Source organism: Schistocerca americana, chromosome 3 (genome assembly GCF_021461395.2).
Source record: "Schistocerca americana isolate TAMUIC-IGC-003095 chromosome 3, iqSchAmer2.1, whole genome shotgun sequence".
NCBI classification, from domain to species: domain Eukaryota; kingdom Metazoa; phylum Arthropoda; class Insecta; order Orthoptera; family Acrididae; genus Schistocerca; species Schistocerca americana.
Genome location: NC_060121.1, coordinates 611,809,642 through 611,836,018, shown reverse-complemented (window position 1 = coordinate 611,836,018; position 26,377 = coordinate 611,809,642).

The following is a 26,377-nucleotide window of genomic DNA, read 5'->3' as shown; positions in this document are numbered from 1 at the left end:
TTTACTTGGTAAAGATGTTTAGACATTATTTTCGAAAGCTATTCTGATCTTTTATGTATTTACTTAGGTCATAATTCCTGTAACACTGATGTTTGTGCTTATTTCTATTCTTTTGTAAAGCCTGTGTTACTACAAATGTTATCTGTACTATTATGTTTTTTAATGATGTATTTTGTACCTTTGTAATTGTATTCTTTGTTGTAAATTTATAATTGTATAGACACCAGTTCTTCAAATTAAGTTACATTTCACTGCACACGTTTCTGTTGGTCATAGTATATGCACAATATGTGAGAAGTTGGGACTGTTAGTGTTTGCACATGTGTTAATAATTCAGCAAGGGACTGGATAACAGCATTGCTGGTTCTAAGGGCAATTCCAAAAACTTTGTGAGTGCACAAGTGGTGGTTCATGGACTTCCTATATTGTCCGCAAGACTCTTCAATGGTGATTGTGCACCTGCACTGTCGCAACAGATGGCTTCTGGCCGTCTCTACAAGGATTACAGTGGGTCTGCACCTCTGGTGGCCCACCAATACCAGGACTATAGTGGGTCTGCTCTGTGATGACTTACCTACCAATATTATTCAAAACTTCGATTGACTCTGCAGTGGGTTTACTCTGTTGTGACCCATTACCTGTCTGCATGTCAAGAGTCAGCACTGTCTTTCTGTTGGAAGGACTACACTACTACTTCAAGACTACATGGAAATCCACTACTTCCGTGTGCGTTTTCTTTTACTGCTCAGACTTTGAGAAAAACACTGCAATTTTACTGTGATGAATGATCAGGACTCTCTTCATGGACTGTGAGAAAATTTTAGCTTTTGACTTACATTGTATCAATAAGTGTGTGCATTTGATTTCTTTGTTATTGTAATTATGAAAAATTTCTTCAAATCTGTATTGCCACTGCCCAAAACAATTTGTAAAATTTTTTTGTGGGGAGCATGGGGGCTATGTAAGTAGGCTGTTTAAATTTTATGTTGGTAACGTGACGTAGCGCTCTGTATGAAAATCACTGACTGTGCTGTGTGCAGTCTGTGACTGGTTTGCATTGTTGGAATTTGCTATTGTAGTGTTGGGCAGTTGGCTGTTAGCGTTGCGCAGTTGGAGGTGAGCTGCCAGTGGTGGTGGATGTGGGGAGAGAGATGGCAGAATTTTAAGAGCGGACGATCTTGACGTGTGTCCGCCATAAAGAGTAAATTTGTAATACTGGATATCATGAACTGATATATATATTATGACTTTTGAACACTATTAAGGTAAATACATTGTTTGTTCTCTATCAAAATCTTTCATTCGCTTAGTATGCCTATCAGTAGTTAGTGCCTTCAGTAGTTTGGATCTTTTATTTAGCTGGCAGTAGTGGCGCTCACTGTATTGCAGTAGTTCGAGTAACGAAGATTTTTGTGAGGTAAGTGATTTGTGAGAGGTATAGGTCAATGTTAGTCAGGGCCATTCTTTTGTAGGGATTATTGAAAGTCAGATTGCGTTGCGCTAAAAATACTCTGTGTCAGTTTAGTGATGATCAGAATAAGTAAAGAGAGTAATGTCTGAGTACGTTCAGTTTTGCTCAGCTGTTTGAAAAGCAAATGACGTAAGAGGTTTATCAGCACAGTAATTCACTAATTTTTCTAAGGGGACGTTTCAGTACCTACTGAGGACCAGAGGTAAACATCACATATTATTCTTATTCTTCACTTCTGTGGTTAGCAGAATGATTCGTTTGTTTCCAAGTTTAGCAATATACAAAGAGTCGCAGTAGCTGAACTTGGTTGTTTGAGCAGCCAAGTAATTTCGTTTTTCCATTTCACAGTTTGATCAATATAAACACCCAAATATTTGGAGCATTCTACCCTATTCACTGACTACAGTTCATGTGCTACATCAATTATTGGTATGACCCTATTTTTGTACAGAATCGAATATAGTGTGTTTTCTCAAAGTTTAGGGGGAGTCAGCTTTCAGACAACCACTAAAGATCTGCAAATCTATCGAGACTTTGGCGATCACAAACTGCCTGTTGGCTTCTGTCTCGGGTTCTTTGGCTGACATTTGTTTGATGATTTTCCTGATGTTTCGCCAGATCAGATGGCTGGAACCTTCACTGCCAGTCAGTCACTAACATAGGACGCTGAATCTTCAACAATCCCAGCCACTCATGTTGGAAAACGTAAGAAAAAAAAATCATCAAACAAACATTGGCGAAGAACCGGAGACAGAAGCAAACAGGCAGTTCTGTCACTTAAGAATGCTTAAAAACGTCTTTCACAATTTCTTTTGTAGCTCTCTTTCTAATGGGATGCATTGTGACTCTTGGGGCTTATTATAATACGAGTATCTGAAATGTACGACAAACTCCATAAAATACCATGATGAATGACGCAGCCACAGTGTTTCTAAGTGATCAGCCAGATATTTTAATTAGATTTTTCCTAGCAGTTTGTCTTGGTTTTAGAGCAGTGATTAAGGTTGTAACGTTGATGCATTAAGTTGTTCTGAAAGCGGTGCTGATATTCAAGACAATAAAAGTGGGTTAAATGTTGTGAGCTATCTGGGGAAGTTAACCTTGTATTACTGAGCAACTGTTTCACCAGGTATCCAGTCTAGCTTACCAAATTCTCAACCAGACTAACATTAATTATAATCTTTTAATAGTCATCTTACAACAACCAGTGATATATGTATATAAAAAGAGCATTTAAATAAAAGGAAATAGATCAGTTTATATTTGGACATCTATTTTGACATTGATCACTGTTACATTAAAATTTCAGCATATTAAATTTGATTCATAACTAAACTGGTGCCTTATTTAGGATTGTGAAAATGTGAGTTTGTAATCTTACAGAACACATCAAATATGGAGCCAAGATTGGGAGACTGCATACGACACTGCATTCATAGAATAACACACGAAGAACGTTGAAACATATGCAACAGGAAATTAACCACAACCAACCGATTCAATTTTCACCCAAAGAAGTTATGTTCGTAGCGCAATCCTGTCCGTCATGAAATTACCACACACTGGTATACTAAATTCATACTAACTCACTATGAAATCTTCCCAAAAAGAATAGCTGAGGGCTACTTTGATGATTACACCACATGCTCTTGGTTTACACAAAGAGTGTAACTCCACAATAATTTTGATAATTAAAATAAATTACATCGAAACGCAATTTACAAAAGAAAAACCTCGACTGGTTATTATTGTCTTACTACTAACCTGATGGGTCAAACAGTTGTATAAACACGTGGTACTGGTCTCACAAAGTACACCCCATGTAGGTTGAACATAAAGAAAAGTTGCTATATTGAAAAATATTGCCAAGACGAGACATTATAATCTCACGCACATTCGCATTTACGATTGATGATCTTAGTTAGAGTTACAGATCCTCAACACATGGTTCCACTTTGCTCACAAAGTAGTGACTAAGCCACTACTGGAAGATATTCTGAACTTCACACTCGAATTACACACTCGAATTACACTCGAATTGCGATTTAAGATAACATAAGATGTTTTACATCTAAACCTGAAATAAAGGTGATTAAATTTTCAGTTAGGCTGAACTTAAGAAATCCATTGTCCTATGGAGTTAGCAGAGACGCACTTAGCTGGAGATCTTACCACTTCAGACGCTTGCCGCGGACAAACTGGCCTGGGCCCCTACCGAGGGTACCTCACAGATACAAACGGAAGTGACCAGAGAGGCAGCTTCCTACATTCTTAAATACATGCCACACACACACACACACACACACACACACACACACACACACACACACACACAATGATTCTGCTGTTAGTGAAACGCTCTATAGGAGGAGGACCAAAGAAGAGTCACCAGAAACAGAACACTATGCCAGTATGTCCTAAAGACTGAAGGCCTACATAAGTACAATATTCCAGTGATAGGACACTTTTGTTGCAATGCCTGATATCGATATGTAAGAGAGAAATACTTAAAAAAATGTTCTTCTGTTCAGTCACAAATCAGTGCAATATTTTCATATAACATACCACTAGGTTTAACACTTTTTCTGATATGTCATTCTTCTCAGTTACATAAAGTGGTGTTTCAAAAAAAAATGGCTCTGAGCACTATGGGACTTAACAGCTATGGTCATCAGTCCCCTAGAACTTAGAACTACTTAAACCTAACTAACCTAAGGACATCACACAACACCCAGTCATCACGAGGCAGAGAAAGTCCCTGACCCCGCCGGGAATCGAACCCGGGAACCCGGGCGTGGGAAGCGAGAACGCTACCGCACGACCACGAGCTGCGGACAAAGTTGTGTTTCGACGAGAAGCATTTTGCATTACGATGTGTGGACATAAACATATAGTACTATCACGGCATACAATTTTTCACACTATTACTTAACAAATTAAAGCCGCTCTAACGAATAGTAGACCGAAAGATGTGAAAAAGGTAGGTACCTGATGATGTGTTCAGCCTCTCAACGTTTTCTGTGCTATCATTTCTTTTATCGAAAAGTAGATTTGTCACTAGCAAAAGAAGGCAAGAACGAGCGAATATAGCCATACAGTACCAGGCTCAGAGAATGCGGATAAAAATGCAGATTGCAAACTTCTTTGAAATTAATTAAAATTGCCGCACGACAAGAAATAAACACGTCAAAAATAACTCGACTGCCTTCTATTTCATCTCGTGCCTTATCCACCACGGGCACCGGGGATTAACATGACCTATTTTATTTTATTCTTAGCTGTCCTAAATACTGCGAAGGATGTGCCACAATTCACTGTTTTGTATTTCGAAGCCAAGAAATTCGGCGCTTCTCGCGTAGTTCTGAGATTTTCTTATTGTAGAAATACCAAGCCGTTGCATAGCAAGCGACGGGTTATGGAATACATTAAGCAATGTATTTTCACACTGAATCGTTTCCTCTTTCCTTTTATATGCCTGTATGTATACACACCTGGAAATCGGTAGAACATGCTCGTAAGGCGGAGCGTTATGTTAACCAAAGAATATCTATAAATGTGTCTAGTAGCAGTATAACACAAGTAACTGAATCCTCCAGTCTTCAGCTAACACTTTCTCACGTAGTTTGTTTATATAACTTTAACGATTATCGAATGTTACCAAAGACTGGTGTTAACAGAGGTAGTACATGCGTGATTTTCTGACCTCATAGCCTATACGAACATTTGAGTAGATTTTTATGTATTTCGATTTCTTGGTTTAAATTGAAAGATGAATTTGAAGTATGAACAGTTAATAACGTTGACTGGCCGTCCGTGGCCACGTTAACAAAGCGTAGATCCACTCATACTTTGTTATCATACAATTTAAGACTGCATTCAATCAAGTTTGCTGTTTCTAGATTGCTATTACTGAATGGCTGTTGTCTTGCAAGGAAAAAAAATGATAACCGTAGAAGTTCTTCGTCAGCAGCTTAGTTCTGCACGGGTGTGATTGCCATTGAAACCACTCATTGAAACGATTTAAATATTTTCCTGCACTCATGCAACTCAAAAGGCGATAAACTTAGTAATTTATCTTACTTTTGCCCTACTTGTGGCGGTATATTATGTTTCTGGTATGCACTGTTTGACAGAAACATCCAGAATCGGATGACGGAACGGAATAAAATTTCATGGGTTGAGAGTGTATGTGATGTTATACAGTGATTACAAAATCGAGTTAAGGTTACAAAGAACTTGGCAGTGCGAGCCCTCTTTTGAGTATGACGTTGCACACACCTGGTCTGGATGCGTGCGCTGATTCGGTTCGGAAATGTCATGTAGCCGTTGTACCCTATCCTAAGGTAAGCTGGCCCACAACTGTGTACATTTGCACTGGGACGGTGTTGACGACCGAGATGGTGCCACACATGTTCCATCGGGCACAAATGTAGGGATCTTGTTCGCCATGGGTGTACCTCAACATCACGTAAACCCTTTGTAGAGATGCGTACCATTTTTGGACGAGCAAGACTGAAAACGGCACCACAACGCTGTCGAATGCGTGATGTACAGCTTAGCCGTCAGGGTTCCTTCGATCAGCCTTGACCTGAAGTCATATCCGATGGTTCCCCACATGAGGATGCAGGATGTCCGTGACGTACAGCTGTGTGTCAGAATTTCCTCAATCACTTCCAGCCTTCACCTGAAGTCATGTCACTTCATCACTACATCATAACTACAGAGGTAACACCACTGTGGCTCTTCAAAACGTTGGAAGAATGGGACCTCTCTCCAGCCCGCAGCTAACGTCGCCGATGCTCATTTTCTGGGACAGTGCAAAACCGCGAGTCATCAAGATAACACTCCAAACGCAGCCGTTTGCCTTGTGGTGTTAACGTCAGCCTACGCTTGGGACGGTAACATCCTGGTCGGGTGCAGCCAGTTTTCGCTAAATGGTGCGGTATGACACAAAATACTTCAGGGAGTCCACTTCTTGTTCTCGGATGTCAGGCGCAGATGAGGTGGGGCTACGATGTTCCTGGGGCGCAGTAAAGCGATCCTTCCTTAAGATTGTCGGACGTGGCCGACCGGAAACGTACACGATGGGTGTATGTGATCTCAAATATCGAGTCACCATTACATTCGAATGTCGCACAAATATGGATATTGCACGGTTTGGCCAGCCGGCCAAATAGAGACGTACTATCAAACCATTTTCAAATTCCGTCAGGCGCTAATAACACTGTATCGTACGAGTACGCCGAATCGTCTTGTGCTTCACAGCAATCACTCAACATCTGACGCTCTCCACGCCTCTCGTATATCCTACCAGACCTCGTTACAATACTAAACACGAACAACACTAATGCACTCAAATGGCTGTTCAACTTTCACTCACAAATGTAACGCCAATCATTTACTCGCCGCTGATGTTGCGTGTGCGTGCGAATTTAGAATGGTGTCCGACCATGTCTTCTAGATGTTCCGCTTTTTTTGCCAAGCAATGTAACTCATGATATGTGTTACGCCGCTCATCTTTCCTTGAACAAGATGGTCTGCACGGGTGTAAGCATTTCTGTCATTGATTTCTACAGCTGTAAAGGACACTGTAACGCGTCGATTTAAAACGACGTCTGTGTCTGAGAGGGTAGTCCAACTCGCCACCTCCACATCGCGAGGCAGCAATGCTACTTCGAGACAACGGACGCCGGTTTTCCACGGACACACACATGCTACAGTGGCTCTCGAATACATGGAACTAACACAAGTTATTGGCATTTTTCGTAATGTAATTTTTTTTTCACTGACACTGAAAATAAATACAGAGTGTTTCCGTAAGAGCGTACAAAAATGTAACAGGACACAAGGAATACTTCACTGAACAATTTGAGATGCAGAACCTGGGATCGGAGAAGCCAGCTTAAAGAGATATTGAAATAAACTTGCTTACCGCTTTGTTTACCAACTTATTTACAACTAACATACATACAAGTTTACATATACTGTGCTGTTTATTTAGGTTTACATTTTTTATTTGGTGCAAGGAAACAAGGAGGACGGTTCTGATTACTAGGAAGTCATCATGCAAGTTTGGTTTACTTGTCCATAAGGTGGCACTGTTATATTGTATTTACATTGTCCCGTGACAGAACGTGCTATGAATCAACGACAGACCCATTCAATTAACATGTGCAAAATTAATATATCCAGTTCAGAGTAATCTCAAGCTGTTACTTGAACATAACCGAAGGTTCAGTATTTTTTGCCATTTCTAAATGTCGTTCATTTCACCCATGTACCGTTGCCGGGTGTAAGGGTACTGACATCGGATATCAGTATAGTCTAATTGAACGTCCCTGGTTTTCCTGAATTTTCTTTGTTCCTCATAGCATCAGAGATGGGAGCACTCTCGTGCTGCTGACAGTTCCTAAGCAGCTGTAGGTTTTGTTTTGTCGCTTCGTTCACGAGAAGTCTCAGTGACGAATAACTGCACTTCGAGTTGCGTTATTTTTATTAAGTAACTAGCTGAGTACCCCGCGTTACCTTGCTTTGTCCTTATATCAGTTCTGTTGGTCTATCTCCTCCTTCCCCTCTCTCTGTCCTGCTAATCCCCCCTCCTTCTGTCCTTCTCATCCTCCACCACCTTCTGTCTATCTCCTTCTTCCCTCATATCTCGTGAACTATGCGTCTTTCCATGATATAATTTTGTAGATACATTCGGCAGCTTATGTGGATACCGTCTGTTAACGGTGCTGTGAATACAGTTAGTAGCAATGGAGCAATAAATGTAAACGCCATAACATCACGCCTGATGCGACAGGTTTGCTGCTCGAAGAGCAAAAGTGTAGTAAGTGATAACCATTTTTGCTTCCATCATTTTGTGGGGGTTGTCAGCGAGAAAAAAATCATAAAGGTTTGAAATTACGTGTAAAGCCTGTTGCAGATCACTAAGTCCTCCCGTTCTAAAATACTGGATAGTGCGCATAGTAGTTATGCCTTATGCAACGTGATGCCTATGTTATGCAACAAATAGTGTGGAAGTACGGAAGAAATACATTGAAGATTATGTAAGCATTACATTTTATCGTATCACGCAGCACTTATTAATGAAGTAAAGCAATTTCACCAATATGATAGCGTTCAAAAATCAAAAAGTAAATAGCTTTTTCAGAGAGTAAATATTTTTCCCTAATTGGCGTAATATTCTGCAATCTTGTACGGCACACTTTCTAAAGTAGCCTATGTTCTCCCTCACGGTTAAAGCCATCTCCTTACCAAAAAAACTGATACGTGGGAACTTCCTGGCAGATTAAAACTGTGTTCCGGACCGAGACTCGAACTCGGGAAAGGCAGAGGTCCCGAGTTCGAGTCTCGGTCCGGAACACAGTTTTAATCTGCCAGGAAGTTTCGTATCAGCGCACACTCCGCTGCAGAGTGAAAATTTCATTCTTGATACGTGGGAATTAGGGAAAGCAGAAAAAGGTGTGGATGGAGCCTAATCAGTTACCGTTGGTTGCACATTAAACACACACACTTTATTTAAGGAAATAATTTTTTTTAAAACAATCATTTAAAAAAAAGACTAACACAAACTACACTGACGGCTGAAGGCCTTATTACGAAAGAATTCAAAAGCATTTGTCGACTGAAGGCCACAGCAATACCTCAGAACAGTTAGCGGCTGAAGGCCCGAATTACAAGTGAGGAAGACAACTACAGGTTGAAAACACCAAAATAATTTTTTAAATAATCATTTTAAAAAAATTGACTGTGACCCAAGCTACACTATAATTTAAGGCCTTATTAAGAAAGATTTCAAATTATTTGTCGGCTGAAGGCCACGGGCAATACTTCAGAGCAATTAACGGCTGAAGGCCTGAATAACAAGTGAGGAAGACAATTACACGTTGAAAATACCAAAATCATTTTTAAATCAATCATTTTTTTAAAAATTGACTGTAACACAAGCTACACTGACGGCTGAAGGCCTTATTAAGAAGAATTCAAATTATTTGTCGGCTGAAGGCCACAAGCAATAGGAATAATTTAAACAAAATATTAGTTTTTAAACAGTTGACATAATCAGACCAAATCAAAAAGGGAGTGATCCACAGACAGTGCTCCAAGGATCGACCTGGGAAAGTCCGTCAAACGTAAGTAAGGTGAGAGAGGCAGCCCAGTGTTATACTCACTTAACAGGATGGCAACTCAAACCAGTCACAGTTAGACGCAAGACCAACACTCTCGCAAAATCTACCTAACGTCCGATGCTTAACGCACAATAGAATAACCCATGTCTGGCAGACAGGCGTACTACACTCTTGACATCGTAAAACGATAAACATTATACAAGAGAACATGTTCAAATGCAAGAATAATCCGAGGTAATCACAACAAGTTGCCTCCTCGAATCCAGTACGCAGACAGTGTTAAAATGACTGCTCATTTAAAATCACATTAGATACACACGGATCCGCGGAAACAATTCCACAAACAACTCAAACAATACTAAAACCAGTCACTGTGGAGCAACAAGGACGAATTACAAGTCGACACAAACACAGAGAACCCAGAACCCGTCGGAAGACCAAATACACGTCGTCCGTTGGGACGACCGACCGAACGACCAACCAACGGTCGCTCTCGATGAAGTCAGGCAAGGCAAACGTCCCAGTATTCATCGCCAACTAACACCTTGTTACAATGAGGTCACTTGGGCGGACGGACACACACAATGGTGGCGCTTTCACTACTCGAATATAGCGATCCATTCAACTTAAACTCGCTGAATACGGACCTCGACGTGGTATTGAACTCCCGCGACCACATCCTTCCATGACACTTCTTCAATTACAGGGCGAATGCCCTGTAGATACACGTTACGTGTCTTTAATGTAGTGGTTTCCATTGCCTTCTGCATCGTCAGGCCGTTGATCACTGCTGATTCTTCCGCCTTTTAGGGGCAGTTTCCCACCCCTAGGACAAGAGAGTGCCCTGAACCTCTGTCCGCTTCTCCACCCTCTTTGATAAGGCCTTTGGCAGAATGAGGCTGACTTCTTATACCGGATGTCTTCGGCCACTAATGCTGTTTATTAATCAAAAGTTAAGTAGCGGCGGGATTCGAACCTGAGACAAAAGACGTTTTGATTATGAATCAAAGACGATACCCCTTTTTTTTACCACAGGTGCAATCCGCTAGAAAAAATACTCTCATGTGATAGCAGACTGGGCTCGTTGTGTTGCAAGTCCGGAGAGCAAGTGGACATCAGGTACATTGTGCTCGGCTGCCAGCGATGGAAATGTGCAGCGAAGATCCTAGTTCGTCTGTTTCTGAACTTGGGATACAGGTGACGTCACACTACCACAACGCCTCTCTCCAATGCCGACCCTCTTAAAGTTACTACTGAACTTTTTTGTTGCAGGGGGAATCGAAGAATGACACTGGGTGATCCAATTCCCAAACAGAATCTCTCCGATAACCTATATATTTAACAGTGTATATGTGTGTGTGTGTGTGTGTGTGCGTGTGTGTGTGTGTGTGTGTGTGTGTGTGTGTGTGTGTGTGTGTGTATGTCTGGAGAGAGAATAGGAGGTGGATGCAACAGGTATGTAGCAAAGAGTATGGTTGCTGGATTATATGATCGTAAACTCATTGATAAGTAAAAGACAAGCGTTAAAATAAGGAAAACTGATGTTACATGATAGAAAAATTTGGAAATATGTGGTAAGATCGTATGGGACCAAACTACTGAGGTCATCGGTCCCTAAGCTTACACACTACTTAATCTAACTGAAACTAACTTACGCTATGGACAACACACACCCATGCCCGAGGGAGGACTCGAACCTCCGACGGGAGTAGCCGCCCGAACCGTGCAAGACGCCCTAGACAGCACGGCTACCCCGTGCGGCTACATGATAGAACTATTACGTAAATTCATTGTTGGAATATCGGCCTATAACGAGTCATGGAGGAGAAGGATCAGCAAGGGATCATTTTTCCACTAGGGAGGGTACTGCCATACCGACCAATAAATGATCGTAGTAATCTAAGTCGATTGCTGTCATGCCAGTGGTTTGGCCAGTGACACTGTCCTACATAGCAACTTCATTCACTGGACCTGCATCCACTTGCCATGGTTTCGTCGTGAACAAACCTCCAACAGTGTCCTTTGATTTGAGAAGCGACTTTGTCACAGTCATCAAGAAGGCAGCGTAAGACCCCATGGAGAGGGTTTGGTCACAATGGGACTGCAACCTTGGTACCTGTCACATATTACATGTTCCTCACCTTGGCGACATCTGAGGGGAGACTGAGATGTATCCCATAAAATAATACTAGTATCATGGTTTTATTTTCATATAATACTGTGATACAGCTGAATACTCAACGTACCTGAAGCAGAAATTCAATGGGCATTCTGGATCAAATTTGACCTTCGTTGACGTTCCCCATTCCTCCTTCCCATTCCCCTTCTCCTGCTCTCCCCTCTGCTCCCCTCTCCCCTACCCTCAACTCCCCACCACACGCATCTCACTGTCCTCTCCCCTCTATCTCCCTTCTCCTCCAATTCCTGAACCAAACACTTTCCCCTCTGTACTCCTTTCCTCAACCACTCTTACTTGGAAACAAGCCAGTCTGCATCTACATCTAAATCTACATACATACTCCGCAAGTTACAGTATGGTGCGCGGTGGAGGTTACCTTCAACCACTACTATAGTTGAGTCGGCAAAAGTTGATGCACTCAAAGTCTAGGGGTAGCGTATTTGATTAGTAATAAAAAATCTCCTCGATCCTGTTCGGTCAGTTGCCTTGTCAAAGAGGGCAGAGGAATGAACAGGGCATTCTCTTGTCATTCAGGTGGGAAACTGCCCCTGAAGGCGGAAGAATCAGCAATGATCAACGGCTTGACGATGCAGAAGGCAATGGAAATCACTGCATTGATGACACATAACATGTATCCACAGGACACGTGAACTGTAACTGAAAAAGTGTCGTGATGATCTCTCCATTAGCCCGCATCTCGTGGTCGTGCGGTAGCGTTCTCGCTCCCACGCCCGGGTTACCGGGTTCGATTCCCGGCGGAGTCAAGGATTTTCTCTGCCTCGTGATGGCTGGTTGTTGTGTGCTGTCCTTAGGTTAGTTAGGTTTTAGTAGTTCTAAGTTCTAGGGGACTTATGACCACAGCAGTTGAGTCCCATAGTGCTCAGAGCCATTTGAACCATCTCTCCATTAGCAAAAAATTCCGCAATAGTTTCCGGTCGGATCTCTGGGAGAGGACTAACAAGAGTGAGGTGACCATGAGAAAAACATTGAATAACCAAAGTAAGGATACCGTTATTTGAGTCGGGGCGTAGAATTTCAGAAGCTTGAACGTGGTAGGGAAGCTACATAATCTAAGAAGGGAAATCCAAAGGCCCACTCTAGATGTACACTGAAGCGCCAAAGAAATTAGTATAGGCAAGCGTTTTCAGAGATATGTGAAAAGGCAGAAGACGGCACTGGGGTCGGCAACGCCTATATAAGGCAACAAGTGTCTGGCGAAGTTGTTGTATCGGTTACTGCTGCTACAATGGCAGTTTATCAATACTGAAGTGAATTTTAACATGATGTTATAGTCGGCGCACGAGTGATGGAACACAGCATCTCCGAGGTAGCGATGAAGTTGGGATTTTCCCGTACGATCATTTCACGAGTGTACCATGAATATAAGGAATCTGGTAAAACATCAAATCTCCGACATCACTGCGGTTGGGAAAAAGGTCCTGCAAGAATGGGACGAACGACGACTGAAGAGGATCGTTCAACGTGACAGAAGTGAAACCCTTCCGCATATTGCTGCAGATTTCAATGCTGGGCCACCAACAAGTGTCAGCGTGCGAACCATTCAATGAAACATCATCGATATGGGCTTTCACAACTGAATACCCACTCGTGTACCCTTCATGACAGCACGACACAAAGCTTTACGCCTCGCCTGTGCTCCTCAACAGCGATATTGGACTGTTGATGACTGGAAACCTGTTGGCTTGTCGGGCGAGTCTCGTTTCAAATTGTATCGAGTGGATGGACGTGTATGGGTATGGAGACAATCTCATGAATCCATGGAACCTGCATGTCAGCATGGGGACTGTTCAGTCTGGTGTAGGCTCGCTAATGGTGTGGATCGTGTGCAGTTGGTGTGATATGAGACCCCTGATACACCTAAATACGACTCTGACACGTTACACATAGGTAAACATCCTGCCTTACCACCTGCATCTTTTCGCGTCCATTGTGCATTCCGACGGACTTCGGCTATTCCAGCAGAACAATGCGACACCAAACTCGTCCAGAATTGCTACAGGGTGGCTCCAGGAACACTCTTCTGAGTTTAAGCTGACCACTAAACTCCCCAGACATGAACATTATTGAGCATATCTGAGATGCTATGCTACGTGCTGTTCAGAAGAGGTCTCCACCTCCTCGTGCTCTTACAGATTTATTGACAGCCCTGCAGGATTCATGCTATTAATTCCCTCCAGCGTTACTTCAGACATTAGTCTAATAGTCCATGGCACGTGGTACTGCGGCACTTCTGCTTGCTCGCTGGTGCCCTACACTATATTAGACATGTGTACCAGTTTATTTGACTCTTCATTGTAGTAGGGGTCAGTGAAGTGAAATAGAAACAAGGCACGGATTTCTGGCAGATGAGTATAGTATAATATCAACAGCAGCAGAAAATGTATAACGAAAGTAGGATTCGTTATGAATAGGAAGGTAGGGCAGAGAGTGTGTTACTATAAACAGTTCAGTGATCGGGTTCTTCTTATCAGAATCGACAGCAAAGCAACACCCAAGACGATGGTTGAAGTATACATACCGACGTCGCAGGCTGAAAATGAGAAGATAAACATATGAGGATATTGAAAGGGTAATACATTTCGTAAAGGGAGATGAAAATCTAATCGTTGGGGGACCGGAATATAGTTGGAGGGGAAGGAGTAGAAAAATAGGTAACAGGAGAATATGCGATTGGGATTAGGAGTGAGAGAGGAGAAACATTAACTGAGTCCTGTAATAAATAACGAATACTCTGTTCAACAATCACAAGAGGAGGAGGTATGCTTGGAAAAGGCCAGGTGATATGGGAAGATTTCAGTAACATTACATCATGGTCACACAGAGATTCCGAAATCGGATACTACCCAGGAGCAGATATAGACTCAGATCACAATTTAGTAGTGATGAAGAGTAGGCTGAAGTTTCAGAGATTAGTCAGGTAGAACAAACGGCAAATAAGTAGGATACGGAAGTACTAAGGAATGATGAGATACGCTTGAAGTTCTCTAAGGCTATAGATACAGCAATAAGGAATAGCTTAGTAGGCAGTACAGTTGAATAGGAATGGACATCTACAGAAAGGGCAATCACAGAAGTTGGAAATAAAAACATAGTTACAAATAAGGTAACGGCGAAGAAACCATGGGTAATAGAAAAATTACTTCAGTTGGTCGACGAAAACATGATGTACGAAAATATTCAGGGAAATTTAGGAATACAGAAATACATGTCGTTGAGGAATGAAATAAATGGGAAGTGCAGGGAAGCTAAGACGAAATGGCTGTATGGAAAATGTGAAGAAATCGAAAATGAAATGATTGTCGGAAGAACTGACTCAGCATATAGGAAAGTCAAAATGACCTTCGGTAAAATTAAAAGCAAGGGTGGTAACATTACGAGTGGAACAGGAATCCCACTGTGAAATGCAGAGGAGAGAGCAGATAGGTGGAAAGAGTACACAGAAGGCCTCTATGAGGGAGAGACTTGTCTGATGACGTGGTAGGAAAAGAAACAGGAGAGGATTTAGGAGAGATAGGGCATCCAGTAGTGTAAGACAGGGATGTAGTCTTTCGCCCCCACTATTCAGTCTGCACATCGAAGAAACAATGATTAAAAGAAAGGTTCAAGTGCGTAAGTAAAATTCAAGGTGAAAGAATATCAGTGATACCATTCGCCGACGACATTGCTATACTGAGTGAAAGTGAAGTAGAATTACATGTTCTGCTGAATGGAATGAACAGTCTAATGAGTACAGAGTGTGGATTGAGAGTAAATCGAAGAAAGACTAAGGTAATGAGAAGTAGTAGAAATGAGAACAGCAAGAAACTTAGCATCAGGATTGATGCTCACGAAGTAGATGAAGTTAAGAAATTCTGCTACAGAGGCAGCAAAATAACCAATGACGGAGCAAGGAGGACGTCAAAAGCAGACTAGCACTAGCAAAAAGAGCATTCCTGGCCAAGAGAAGTCTACTAGTATCAAACATAGGCCTTAATCTGAAGAAGAAATTTCTGAGAGTGTACGTTTGGAGCACATCATTGTATGGTAGTGACACAAGGACTGTGGGAAAATAGGAACAGAAGAGAACCGAGGCAATTGAAATGTGGTGCTACAGACGAATGTTGAAAATTAGATGGACTGACAAGGTGAGGAATGAGGAGGTTCTGCGCAGAATCGGAGAGGAAAGGAGTATGTGGAAAACACCGTCAAGGAGAAGGGACAGGATGTTAGGACAGCTGTTAAGACATTAGGGAGTGACTTCCATGATATTAGAAGGAGCTGTAGAGGGTTGCAGAGGAAGCCAGAGATTGAAATACATCCAGCAAATAGTTGAAGACCTAGATTGCAAATGCTACTCTGAGATGAAGAGATTGGCACAGGAAAGGAATTCGTGTCGGGCCGCATTAAACCAGTCAGAAGATTAATGACTCAAGTGGAAAGTAAGTTAATCCCTGAACTGGGTGAGGCAGTTCCTCAGGCTCAACTCAACCAATAACTTAGTGCGACTTTGTAAACGCCTCTACGGCAACGCCTCAGCGTTGTCACAGCTCTGTAGAGGACAACTGTTTTCGTCTGAAGCCATCAGCGCTTTGCAGCTGAAAACTGGCACCACTCCTGCGAGCTGTCAGAGATTTTCTTACACCATCTCGATTAGAGTCATTTCCTTCGCTGTTCCACTCGCAAATGGAGCGAGGGAAAAGCGGCTATCTATAGGCTTTCTTACGAGCCCTAATTCCTCTTATGTCCGTGATCCCTGCGAAATGTTCGTTGATGGCAGTAGAAGTGTTCAAGCTTTATGTTCGTGAAATTAGCTTCCAACTTACTGTTTTCTTGGAAATCGTGTACTGAACCTTCTATGATAGTACAAAAGTATACAGTTGACTTTTTTTGTTCTATTCTTGTTTTTTCACAGGAACGAAGAAGGAAGATACTGACACTTTATTATATAAAACAACAGCGCTCTGTAAAGTCTCTATGTGCCACAAATGTTTTCTGAATCATACGTGTCTCAGCACATGGGACTTGTCACTTATTGAAAGTGGAATGCAGTCCAGTCAACACAATAGCAAAATACCAATAATTTCAGCTATCTCGTGTTGAGTACAATGCTTGCAGCAGATCCTCTGAAGAAAAGCACATTGTTGGCAATGAAAATCTGCATGTGGCTAATATGACATTCCAGCATTAGAGTCCTTAGACCACTGTGCGGGGCCATGTGATATAATTAATTATCACCTCTTACCGTCTTGACATCTCTTTCGTGCGACTGTATATTAGTTTCACTCCAATCCAACAGCAGTTTGTGTACAGTTCCGGCTGCAGTATTTTCTGACAGCACAGACTTTTTTCTCATTAGTAATTCGACTGATTTAAGGTAGCCATCCATCTTAATCCTTTCAGCTCTATAGACCTACGTCAACCAACCCTCTACGTTCGCAGAATTTAGTCTTCATCTGCTCCTACTTCTGTCACATCTACTATTAGTTTCAGTACCAAGCTAATTCCTTGTGGATGGCGTAGTAGATGTCAGAATTTTTTCCATGTTCCATAATCATGGCAACTCACTGTAAAGTGCAATGTTTCCGTAGGTTTTCAAGTAAGAGACATTTTCTCTATGATAACATGGCTACATGCTTCTTATCTACAGCTACAGCAAAATTTGACAAATATAACCCAACCATATACATGCCACCTATTCAGACATTCATCTACGATAGAAGCGGAATTTTATCAGCGCTTGTTGGTTTGTTATTCAAACTTTATTTTTGATCTTCGGGCACACTTCGTCATCAGAATATCAGATAAAAGTACTTAACACAAAATATCATGTCAACTCATTTCAATCTTAACAATGAGAACCACTGTTAAGATGAAATTATTTGATGAGATAATCTGTATTAAGTATTTTATTTGATAATGTGATGAAGAACTATACCCTAAATATGTAAATAACAGTTTTAATAATAAGTGGACTTGCTATCAGCAGTCAAAAAGCGGTGATAAAAGATATCTGTATTCGCCTCCTGCTTGCCCTTATGTAGTAAGTTAAAGCAGATATAAGCTCAGTTTTTTGAAGCCTTCTATTATTTTCAAGCAGCTTTAGTTCAGAAAGATAGAGTCAATTTTTTAAAAAATTGTGGCTGTGTACGTTGTATATTTGTGCGCGAGAGCAGGGCTAAATTGTTAACAGTGGTGACTTTTATTGTTTGTAGTGTTATGTTTATGAATGATACCATTAGTTACAAATTGTACCTGATTCTTCCTAGGAGAGTAAATGTACTGCAGGGTTGTCTACACGGAGTTAGAGTATGGACAGCAGACATTATGCTTCAGCACATTTCTCTGCAATTAGTATCTTGTGTCTCGGGGCAGAATTTCACCAGAGAAAGATTCCATATGACACCAGTGATTGGAAGCATTCAAACTAAGCTGATATTCTGATGCTTCCATCATCAAAATCAGTAATTACGCATAGAGAAAATGTCGGACGCAGGTATTTCAGAAGATAAATAGTAGTGATTTCCAATTCAAGATCCGACCGATAGGCACACCCAGCAATTTTTAAGAATTAGTTTTATATATTTCCTTTCCCCCATGCTGTATTGTTACTGAAGATGGTGTGTCTTGTCTGGTAAATGATTCAAGGAAATGTGTTTTACTGGGATAAATGATAGACCATTTACCGAAAACCAATCAACAATAGTTCCTAATATTTCATTTTTGTTCCTTCTGTCTTTGTAGTTCAGTTGAACTTCATTATAATACTTACATCATCAACAAAGAATAATGTTTCTACTTTATCAGTGTAAGACAGAAGGTCGTTTATACAGAGCAAAAACAGGAGCAGACCCAAATTTGAAAGCTATGGAACACTAACAGTAATTTGTTTTCATTCAGAAGTAGATTCATGGTGAGAGACGTTTGAGCTATCAGACATGACCCTTTGCTTCCAATCAGTTAAATATGAAATGAACCACTTATTCATTCTACCACGAGAGCCATAATCATTTTCTCCAAAAGAATGTTATGATTTGCACATCCTTATTTGCCATAAGCAGACTACTTAAAAAAAGTAGGTGAAACACTGTAATCCGAATATTTCAAAACACAGCCAGAGAAATAGTGGAAGGTATATTCAGTGGAATCAAAATGACTGATTCGGGATCTTACACAGGGTGGTGGGAAATTCTAGTTATAAACTTACGGAACTTGTAAGAGAGGAGGTAGTACATAGTATTTTGAATATCAAGTACAGGCTATAAATGTAAGATTTCGCTTTGACTTTGTCCATTACGAGAAAATAAAACGTCATTATTAACTGAATCTGTGACAAGGATCAACACATGTTTTATTTTAGTGTCTTGTCTAAGAGCAGACTTATTAAGTGATTTCTTCTTCTTGCTTCTAATGGTTACTTTATCTTCCACATGTAGGATAATTAGATTGATGTCAAAGGCGAAAGCATTTTGAACTAGGCACCACATCATTTAACTACATTGCAAACCAAACAAAATATATTTTCATGGCTCTTTTGTTTTAGTTTTGATATGTACCCAAAACACAGGCTTTGAATTTCTTAATAATACAGTGTTGAGATATTTTACTTACGATACAGATGTCAACTTTTTGTTTATAGGTTATAAATAGATGTAAAATATAGTCTAAATTATTAGTTTACCTAAAAAAATCTAATGAGGATGAACAGCTGTATAGAAGACGCTAAGGATTGAAGTACGTTACGTAACTACGAGGAGAGGCAGGAAGAAACAAAAGAATTCGAAGTATTTGTTGCTATGTAAAACTGCAGGAGACACTTCGAATAATGTGACCGGTGGCCTGTAAGAGACTGGAGTGACCGATGCGGTAAATACAACGTCACGGACGTACGTCGAAGGATAGCAGAGTCGACGACCTGGAACGGTCTCGGAGCATGTACAACTAATCAGTAGCGCATACAAGCTGACCAAAAATACCACATATCGGAGGGCAATATGGGAGATAGTGTGGTAAAGCATACGCATGTACTGGACGGTGTAAAAGACGTGCCTCCAAGTTAAATCGCACGTTCGTTCCTTGTTCAATTTACTCTCAGACTACGAGAACACAGCATATAAAAATACTAATAGTTTCAATATTGTTGAATAATTTATAAGTTACTGCAGTCCTGTCTAATACAGCAGTTTTTTCTACTGTGTCTCACTCTTTCTCTCGTAATGAAACTAACTTTTAACCGTTTCTACTGTTTTAAGATAAGTTTCACTTTTAATATTTAAACCAAGTTAAACTGTTAATGCTTTATATAACTTGTCCATTCTTCAGGGCTCAACGCCCCCCGCACTTTTATAATTTGATAATAAGATGAATGGGAAGTGTACCGACATAATACAGACGAACTCATGGTCAGAGCGATGCAGTATTGGGATTACTCTAGTCTAAGGATACTATGAGACGTGAAATTCGTTCCAGAATGTTTACTGTTGTGTTTCCTACAATACTTCCATTATGACGACATCGTGTACAGTATAGTAACAACAAAATTTAGAGTTATGAAGGTCTACGTCATTTGGGCATATTACATAATTCATCACAAATTTTGGGCTGTATAAAGTGCTGCTCTTCTGGAAAGAAACCACCAACATGAATTTTGTTCTCATACATTGAAAATATCTTACAATTTGCATGTTATTTATATTATTTATATTATGAGATATAAATCTAATAATAATAATTGTAATCAGAATATTCGTGTTTCATAAAAGGCCAAGTACATCGTAGTGTTTACCTTGCAAAATAGTTTTTGCCGTGAAAAAGTGAAAAATAATATTTTATAACAACAGATTGCAAAAATATGTGACAGGGAAATATCAAAAGGTGTAGTTAACAGCCTTTACTTTAACAGATAATGGAAAAGTAACTAGTTACCTTCACCCAACATTATGATATTGAATAGTCCGTCCTTATTGCATTCTGAAAAATAGTTCCATGTTAAGAAATAATGCCATACGAGTTCACTGAACTGATCGTGAATCTTAGACGAGGATGGTCAAAGAAGCTATGTGTAGTTCAAATCATCTGCAGTCTCCAGCTTACCAAACTGAAGGAATTCGTTTCGAAAGAAAAATAACAGAAGTAGAATGGTTAATAAAACGTACATGCACTATATTACGGTCGTTTAGATCCATATAACAGGGTTCAGGTGGTAACAATTAAAGAGCTGTCTCAGTGATCACAGCATTAGATACATATAAGAGTCCAGTTCAAGTCCACTTCAAATACGCGTTCTGCTGTCCGTGAATGTCCAAAATCGTTCTGTGCGAATGCCAGCTTGGCTCCTTCATAAAGGCCACTGCTCATCTCGTCCTCTAGTCCTGCTCAACAGGGTTAGCGACCCAACACTCGTGACCTCAACGTTGATGGAACGATAAAATCTAACATTCAATTCTTTGAGGCAGTGGCATAGTAAATCACCTTGGCATCGTTGTTGACTGAAAAATACACAAATGATGTTCTTATTATCGACTTGAATGAGAAGTCATTTGTTGATACGTGACACACGTCTTATTTATTGAAAACAATGCACAAGAACAATTTATACAAAATGAAAGTCTAACGCACAGAGAGCAGTCCTGGTGCAGTTGACGGACAACAGCAAGCGAGAACCCGGTCAACCCTGTAAACCACAGTAATATTTTACTCCAAGCATTATGGAGTAAAAATTATTACCTGAAAACAAAAAACATGAGTCGATAAGTAATTAAATTTTAGATAGAGTTTCTGTTTCATGAAACTAGATCCCAAATGGCGAACATATCCGCAAAGTGGCAGAAAAAGTTTTTCTTAAATAAATGAAAAAATCAACAGTACGACCCAAAAATGTCAAACGGGGAAGTTGTAGGGCTTAAAAAGATCGATCGATTGTTTTTTTAGAAGTATCGATTGATTCATTACGTTTCGAATTATATCGGAAAAACCGTTAACAATCTCGTTAACATTCACATTAAGAACCTCGTTAACATTCTCGTTCCCATACTTGCTATTTACTGTAGCTACAGCCCGCGGTAAGTCAAAAAAGTACCTGTTTGAATAATTAAGGAGTATTTCTTATGTCTCGTGCTATATCGAGTTTTTGAAAGCATGGCTCTTTCTATAATTGGCTACATCTTCTAAGCGGATAGCACTAAAGCAGTGGTTTTAAGCTTATTTCCTTTGCAAAGAGTTGTGCTACCATGCCACTGAATAATTTTTACTATTTTATTAATTGTAATGATCAAAAGATGACTTCGAAAAATTTGCGCTATTGTTGGCGTTTTTAAATTCTGTATCACAATTTTTTACTGTATGAAAATATCTTTTAAAGAAGAAAATTCTGACATTTTCTCACGAATCTAAAAACAAAATGTTTTCGACGTTCGGCGCAGCCGGGATAGCATTTTGTTTAATATAGTGAACGCAATTAACATTTGACAGCGAATCATTGATGGGGTTAATATTGAATACCTATATTTTCAAGAAAAAATACTAGAATATGTTTCATTGACTTTAATATTAGTAACTGAGTGAAGCACGAAGTGTGTCAGCTGGAGGGAGTGGGTGGGGGTACAGGCACGCTCTTGCTCTGATACCTGATTCTAAATGGCCCGCGCTCGCATAATGTTTGTTACCTCGTCACGTTCCGATGTTTGCTCCGGAACCAGGAAACTTCCGGAAAGAAGAAGGCGATAAACGCCATTTATGCGAGAATAACGAGAAATAAATTGTAATTATCTAGACAAAGAATAAACATTGTGCCATAATATCTGTGAATAGTAAATTGTGCTATAAACTTCTAAGTCTTATTGGAAAAACGTTAAATAAGAGTGTCAGCGGAAGTGTTTAAACTCAGAAGAGTGTTCGTGGAGCCACTCTGTAGCAATTCTGGATGTGTGGGGTGTCGCATTGTCCTGCTGGAATTGCCCACGTCCGTCGGGATGCACAGTGGATATCAATGTATGCAGGTGATCAGACAGGATACTACGTATGTGTCACCTGTATATCTAAATGTATCAGGGTCCCATATCACTCAAACTGCACATGCCCCACGCCACTACAGAGACTTCACCAGCTTGAACAGTCCCCTGCTGACATGCAGGGTCCATGGATTCATGAGGTTGTCTCCATACCCGTACACGTCCATCCGCTCGATACAATCGGAAACGCGGCTCGTCCGACCAGGCAACACGTTTCCAGTCAACAGTCCAAGGTCGCTGTTGACGGGCCCAGGCGAGGCGTAAAGCTTTGTGTCACGTAGTAATCAAGGGTACACGTGTGAGCCTTCGACTCCGAAAGGCCATATCGATGATGTTTTGTTGAATGGTTCGCACGGTGACACGGAAGGGCTGCACTTCTTTCAAGTTGAACGATTCTCTTCAGTCGTCTTTGGTCTCGTTCTTGCAGGATCTTTGTCCGGCCGCAGCGATGTCGGAGATCTGATGTTCTGCCGGATTCCTGATATTCGCGGTACACTCGCGAAATGGTCGTACGGGAAAATCCCCACAACATCTCTACCTCGGAGATGCTGTGTCCCATCGCTTGCGCACGACTATAACACCACTTTCAAACTCACTTAAATCTTGATAACCTGCCATTGTAGCAGCAGTAAGCGATCCAACATCTGCGCCACACCCTTGTTGTCTTATATAGGCGTTGCCGACCGCAGCGCCGTATTCTGCCTGTTTTCATATTTCTGTATTTGAGTACGCATACCTATTCCAGTTTCTTTGGCGCTTCAGTATACATAGTATTATGCATTACTTTCGTGACTGCTTGTATAATAATAGCAGCCTCCACCTCAAATATTTAAGCGTTTTTAGATTTTACTTAAGTCTGCTCCTTCGAGAAATAACAGCCCTGACGCGAAACAATACGCAGCCATTACGCAGCACATTTAATTTTCTTTGAATTGTGAGGTAGGCGTGCAATTCTACGGAAAGTAAATTATACAGTCTGATTTACAGCATATTAATGAATGAGAGTAATATAAGTTAATGTCAGTTTTCTGCAATAGGCTGTCACCTGTACTCACGTAACGACAGAAATAATTTCATTTAGAATTTTATTCATTTACCTTATTCGAGGCCGTAAAGCATTAAATATTAGACAATAGAAAAATTTGAAGTCAACGATTTGACCGCAAGTTAAGAAACGAGAAATTATTTTTCTTTCATTTTTACTATTGCTTGTACATATCTCTATCACATACCTGGGTATATGAAGCATATAAAAAGTTGTTTTAAAACTTAAAAAAGCATTAACTATTTGATAATAACAGAAGGATAGTATAACTGGCATCCAGTAACATGGCGCTCGAATACGTGTTATACAGGAAATATAAAGAGCAATTTGTACATACGCGCGTATTTATATAATTTATGTACTAATTATGATGAATTTTCTCTTACATGTAATCCATGAGAATAGGGTTGAGGAAAAGAAAATTTGACTTTTCGCGGGCAAGTGCTCTACCAACTGAGCTACCCAAGCACGACTCACGCCCCGTCCTCACAGCTTTACTTCTGCCAGTATCTCGTCTCCTACCTTCCAAACTTTACAGAAGTTCTCCTGCGAAACTTGCAGAACTAGTACTCTTGAAAGAATGGATATTGCGGAGACATGGCTTAGCCACAGCTTGGGGGATGTTTCCGGAATGAGATTTTCACTCCGCAGCGGAGATATGAAACTTTCTGGCACATTAAAACTGTGTGCTGGATCGAGACTCTAACTCGGGACCTTTGCTTTTCGCGGGTAAGTGCTCTACCAACTGAGCTACCCAAGCACGACTCACGCCCCGTCCTGACAGCTTTACATCTGCCAGTATATCGTCTGGAAGGTAGGAGACGAGATACTGGCAGAAGTACAGCTGTGAAGAGGGGGCGTGAGTCGTGCTTGGGTAGCTCAGTTGGTAGAGCACTTGCACGACAAAGGCAAAGGTCCTGAGTTCGAGTCTCGGTCCGCCACACAGTTTTAATCTGCCAAGAAGTTTCATATCAGCGCACACTCCGCTGCAGAGTGAAAATCTCATTCTGAAAAGAAAATTTGTCCATGAAGAGAACGACTGTATAATACACTCCTGGAAATGGAAAAAAGAACACATTGACACCGGTGTGTCAGACCCACCATACTTGCTCCGGACACTGCGAGAGGGCTGTACAAGCAATGATCACACGCACGGCACAGCGGACACACCAGGAACCGCGGTGTTGGCCGTCGAATGGCGCTAGCTGCGCAGCATTTGTGCACCGCCGCCGTCAGTGTCAGCCAGTTTGCCGTGGCATACGGAGCTCCATCGCAGTCTTTAACACTGGTAGCATGCCGCAACAGCGAGGACGTGAACCGTATGTGCAGTTGACGGACTTTGAGCGAGGGCGTATAGTGGGCATGCGGGAGGCCGGGTGGACGTACCGCCGAATTGCTCAACACGTGGGGCGTGAGGTCTCCACAGTACATCGATGTTGTCGCCAGTGGTCGGCGGAAGGTGCACGTGCCCGTCGACCTGGGATCGCACCGCAGCGACGCACGGATGCACGCCAAGACCGTAGGATCCTATGCAGTGCCGTAGGGGACCGCACCGCCACTTCCCAGCAAATTAGGGACACTGTTGCTCCTGGGGTATCGGCGAGGACCATTCGCAACCGTCTCCATGAAGCTGGGCTACTGTTCCGCACACCGTTAGGCCGTCTTCCGCTCACGCCCCGACATCGTGCAGCCCGCCTCCAGTGGTGTCGCGACAGGCGTGAATGGAGGGACGAATGGAGACGTGTCGTCTTCAGCGATGAGAGTCGCTTCTGCCTTGGTGCCAATGATGGTCGTATGCGTGTTTGGCGCCGTGCAGGTGAGCGCCACTATCAGGACTGCATATGACCGAGGCATACAGGGCCAACACCCGGCATCATGGTGTGGGGAGCGATCTCCTACACTGGCCGTACACAACTGGTGATCGTCGAGGGGACACTGAATAGTGCACGGTACATCCAAACCGTCATCGAACCCATCGTTCTAACATTCCTAGACCGGCAAGGGAACTTGCTGTTCCAACAGGACAATGCACGTCCGCATGTATCCCGTGCCACCCAACGTGCTCTAGAAGGTGTAAGTCAACTACCCTGGCCAGCAAGATCTCCGGATCTGTCCCCCATTGAGCATGTTTGGGACTGGATGAAGCGTCGTCTCACGCGGTCTGCACGTCCAGCACGAACGCTGGTCCAACTGAGGCGCCAGGTGGAAATGGCATGGCAAGCCGTTCCACAGGACTACATCCAGCATCTCTACGATCGTCTCCATGGGAGAATAGCAGCCTGCATTGCTGCGAAAGGTGGATATACACTGTACTAGTGCCGACATTGTGCATGCTCTGTTGCCTGTGTCTATGTGCCTGTGGTTCTGTCAGTGTGATCATGTGATGTATCTGACCCCAGGAATGTGTCAATAAAGTTTCCCCTTCCTGGGACAATGAATTCACGGTGTTCTTATTTCAGTTTCCAGGAGTGTATAAATTAACACTGAGAAGAATCTTGTGGAATTTTTGGAAAACACCAATAACAGAGAAGAATATCAAAAACT